Below are 5,132 nucleotides of genomic sequence, written 5' to 3' on the forward strand. Positions count from 1 at the left end.
AGGCGCCGAGCCGAAGGAAATTTTTTAACAATAATTTTTTTAGAACAGAAAACGTGTAAGACCAAAGAATGAAAACTACAAAATACTGCTCAGACAAAACAAACAGGACCTAAATAAATGAGAGATATTATGATAATGGTGAGGAAGACTGAATGCTGTTAAGATATCAATTTTCCTCAAACTGATCTGTAGATTCAAGGCAATTATAATCATAATCCTGTTAGCTCTTTTAAAAAAAACAACAGAAATTATATTAAAATATATATGGAAATGAGGACCTAGATATGCAATAGAATCTTGAAAAAGATGAAAAAGGAGATGGAACTTGCAATTCTGACTTCATGACTTATAAAGTTACAAATAATCAAAATAGAATAACAATGATATGAAAATAGCCAAATACATCATTGGCACTGAGTAAAGATTTCTGAAAGAAAACTCACTTAGGCAGCCCTATGAAATTCTACCAAAGCAATCCAGTGAGGAAAGCAGAGTCTTTTCAACAAATGGTACAAGAACAATCGGATATTCATATATAAAAAAACCTACAAAAATTAATTTCAGATGCATCACAGACCTAAATACAATTTAGCAAAACTAAAAAATTTTAGAGGAAATAAAGGAAATTACCTTCATGACTTCAGGGTTAGGCAAAAGTGTCTTAGCTCACAGTAAGCAATAACTATAAAAGAAAACACTGATAAATTAGACTTCATCAGATTTAAATATTTCTGCTCAATGAAAGCCACAGTGAAGAAAAAAATTACATAAACTATATAGATCTGAGGGAAGTATCTACAAAACATTTATCTAACAAAGGACTAGTATCTAGGACATATAAAATCTTCTGCAACTCAAAATTAATAGACAAACAAACAAAAGAACTCCAAAAAATAGAGAAAGAAGGTAAAGAGAAAACACACAAATGGTTAATACATAAATTAAAACGTGCTCAACATCACCAGTCATCATAAAAATGCAAATTGAAAGCACAATGGTATGATTTCCTTCTTGCATGAAATAATAAAAGCCTAACAAAATGAATGAAACAATAGTACTAAAGATATTGAACAACAAGTAACAAAAGACAGTGATCCCTGCCAGACGAGAAACAATGACATGAGCCATTCATGTGCCCAGCTTACTGCCTCGAGAGTTTCCAGGCCGTGGAACAGGAGGAGGAACTCAGGCAGAGCCTGTAGTCTCCCCAAGTTGAGGAAACGGAGCTGGGAGTCCAAGGAAGCCAAGGTGGCTAGAGCTCACAAAGGAGACCAGCACTGAGTAGAGAGCTGGAGAGAGAGAGAGAAATGAAGAGATCTACAAAGGTTCACCCTAGAATTTTCAGTTGAATAACAAATCAGCACTTGCATGTAAGGCACCTACCCAATGGCAGGGAGAGAGCCAACAAAGGAACTAGAGGTAACAGTGTCCAGAACTTACACTAAGATTTGAATAGTACCTATTCCCAAAAGCCAGAAAGGAAAACCTAATAATTCATATCACATCAGAGTACTAAGAAAGGAAATGCTTCAGAAGACAAAAATAATAATTAACCCTAAACAAAACAGGGCTCTGGTACATGCAAAGAAAATATAAAACCAAGATTCAAAAAGAACAAACTGTTTCTCAGCAACTTAACATGTCACAGAACAAAATCCACAAATATTTTTAAGCATACAAAAAAACAGGTAAAATTCATGTTGGCTAAAAGCCAATCAAAATTTACAAAGCTTATACAAAAACAGGAAATCATACCCCATTGTGAAATAAAAACCAATCAAATCTATCCTAAAATGACATATATAATTAGTTGACAAGTCCTTTGAAACTAGGTATTATAACTACATTTCATTTTATCAGAAAGCCAGGAGAAACAAGCGTCTTAAGTTAAAAACATGAACTATTTTTGAAACTTTAACTTCTAGGGCCGGAACAGTGGCTCACACCTGTAATCTTAGCACTTTGGGAGGCTGAGGCCGGTCAAGTGAGGGAAGGGGATCACTTGAACCCAAGAGTTTGCGGTTGCAGTGAATTATGACGCCATGGACTCAACCCCAAGGCACAGAGTGAGACTGTTTCAAAAAAAAAAAAAAAAAAAAAACCCTGGAGATGTCAATTTATAAGGCCTATGAAAAACAGGCTAGGTGGCTGGGTACAGTGGCTCAGAACTATAATCCTACCACTGTGGCAGGCTAAAGCAGGTGGACTGATTGAGCTCAGGAGTTCTAGACCAGCCTTAGCAAGAATAAGACCCTGTCTCTACTAAAAATAGGCAAAAAAAACCCCCACAAAAACCTAGCTGGACATAATAGCGGGCACCTATAGTCCCAGCTACTCAGGAGGCTGAGGCAAGAGGATCACCTGAGCTGGAGAGTTTGAGGTTGATGATTCCATGGAACTCTACCTAGAGCAACAGAGTGAGACACTGTCTCAAAAAAGGGGGGGGGGGGGCAGCAGGGGCCCATGCGCGGTAGCTCACACCTGTAAAGTCCAAGAAAGTAGGATCACTTGAGGCCAGAAGTTCTAGACTAGCCTGGGCAACAAAGCTGGTTGATTTTGCATGCAAACCACTCTCCTCTTTGTAGAAACTCTTATATTTACCCCCCCCCCAAATTAAAAAGCACAAAAAATTCTTTACAGAAATACCTCCCGTAGTCCTACCTATTCAGGAGACTTAGGCAGGAAGATCTTTTAAAATCCCGGGTGTTACAGATTACAGTGAGCTATAATAGCACTTCACTGTACTCCAGCACGGGTGACAGAAGAAGACCTTATCTCTTAAAAAAAAAAAATAAAAAGGATGAGGGTAGTGACTGTGGCTCATTGAGTAGGGCACCAGCCCCATATACCAAGGGTGGCAGGTTCAAACCCGGACCAGGCCAAATTGCAAACAAAAAATAGCTGGGTGCCGTGGCAGGCGCCTGTAGTCCCAGCTACTCGGGAGGCTGAGGCAAGAGAATCGCTTAAGTCACTGTGAGCTATGACGCCACAGCACTCTACTGAGGGCGACAAAGTGAGACTGTCTCTAAAGAAAAGAAAATGGAGATCTATAGTACATGACACCATGTAATAGTTACTAACTGAAATGAAATAGAAAACAAAACAACTTTAAAACTGCGGGGCCAGTCAAGATGGCTCATGTCTATAATCCTAGCACTCTGGGAGGCTGAGGCAGGTAGACTGCTTGAGCTCATGAGTTCAAGACCAGCATAAGCAAAAGAGAGACATCTCCCCACCCCTCATCTGTGGATTGCCTTAGCTCACAGGTTCAAGACCAGCCTGAGCCAGAGCAAGACCTCATCTCTAAAAATAGCCAGGCATTGTGGCAGGTGCCTATAGTCCCAGCTACTTGGGAGGCCATGGCAAGAGAATCGCTTGAGCCCAGGAGTTTGAACCCAGGGTGTCAGCTTAAGGCTCTGTCTCAAAAAAAGAAAGAAAGAAAGAAAGAAATATTTACAAATTAGGCTGGGCACAGCGGCTCCTACCTGTAATCCTAGCACTCTGAGGCCAAAAGTGGGAGGATCATTTGAGCTCAGGAGGTGGACACAAGCCTGGGCAAGAGCAAAACCCTGTCTCTACTAAAAATCAAAAACTTGAATGGGTGTGGTGGCATAGCTGGGCAGGGTGGCTCATCCCTACAGTCCCAGCTACTCCGGAATCTAAGGCAGGACGATCAATTGAGCCCAGGAGTTTGAGGTTGCAGTGAGATATAATGATGACACTGACTCTAGCTAGAGCAACAGACTAAGACTTTGTCTCACAAAATAAAATAACTGTCTGGCATTGTGGCTAACACCTATAACCCTAGCACTCTGGAAGACTGAGGCAGTGCACAGCCTGAGCTTGGGAGTTTGAGATCAATCTGAGCAAAAGTGAGATCCCCATTTCTAAAAATAGTCAGGTGTTGTTACAGGCACCTGCAGTCCGAGCTATTCCAGAGGCTTTGGAAGAGGATCACTTACGCCCAGGAGTTTGAGGTTGTTGTGAGCTATACCACCATAGCACTCTACCTAGGGCAACTGAATGAGACTATCTTGGGCTGTGCACAGTGGCTCATGCCTGTAATCTTAGCACTTTGGGAGGCTAAGATGGGTAGACTGCTTCAGCTCAGAAGTACAAGACCAGCCTGAGCAAGAGCAAGACTCCATCTCTAAAATAGCTAGGTGCCTGTACTCCCAGCTACTTGGGAGGCTAAGACAAGAGAATTGCTTGACCCCAAGAGTTTGAAGTTGCTGTGAGCTGTGAATCCCAGGCACTCTACTGGGGGCAACAAAGTGAGACTTTCTCTAAAAAAAAAAAAAAAAGGACTGAGACTGTCTCAAAAAAATAAAGACAGGCTGCCCACGGCCCCTTGTCATCAGTGCTGTCAAACAGGTCACTGAACTGTACTCTGTCCTATGGGATCATCCCAGGAGTCAGTCCCCAGACTGGATCATGGTACAACAATGAAGGGGGCAGCCCCTGGCAATGACCACCACTGGACTGGAGCCAAGGACAACCCTCCTGGTGCCAGTTAAGCCAGTAAATGTTCTTTTCCATACTGAGCCTGCCTACTGTGTCCTCCTCACCTACTCAGAAAACTCAGCATTCAACCCCATATAGCCTCAGAGTCTCTGGGGTCTCTACCAAACAATTCTTTACTCTTCCTTTGCTTTGTATGAGGACATCACCATTGAACATTAATTTCTGGTAATTCCTAATGGCCTGCCCATTTAAGGGCACTAGCAGCCATATCTTTACTCTTGCAAGAGGTCACTAAATTTGCTATGAAAGCTTCCCTTACTATTAGAACCTCCCACCAGGTCTCTGAGCTCCTCTAGGGAGGGGCAACAAAATGGATTTCAGGTAGGCACCTATTAAAATTCTAGGTCATATGTATAGAAACCCTTAACTTTAAGATTAAAACCTGCCCAGGAGGCTCGGCACCTGTGGCTCAAGAGGCTAAGGCGCCAGCCACATACACCTAAGGTGGCGGGTTCTAATCCCCAGCCCGGGCCTGCCAAACAACAATGATGGCTGCAACCAAAAAATTGCCAGGCGTTGTGGCGGGCGCCTGTAGTCCCAGCTACTTGGGAGGCTGAGGCAGGAGACTCGCTTGAGCCCAGGAGTTGGAGGTTGCTGTGAGTGTGATG

At 42.5% G+C, this 5,132-nt stretch overlaps 1 protein-coding gene across 14 annotated transcripts in view; it reads right to left on the minus strand.

Moving 5' to 3' along the window:
- Positions 1–5,132, minus strand: part of MLLT10 (MLLT10, histone lysine methyltransferase DOT1L cofactor) — a 204,559-nt gene that overhangs the window by 148,492 nt on the left and 50,935 nt on the right. The gene's annotated exons all lie outside the window — the stretch shown is intronic.

Source organism: Otolemur garnettii, unplaced genomic scaffold (genome assembly GCF_000181295.1).
Source record: "Otolemur garnettii isolate 467f Iridium unplaced genomic scaffold, OtoGar3 scaffold00019, whole genome shotgun sequence".
Lineage (NCBI taxonomy): Eukaryota > Metazoa > Chordata > Mammalia > Primates > Galagidae > Otolemur > Otolemur garnettii.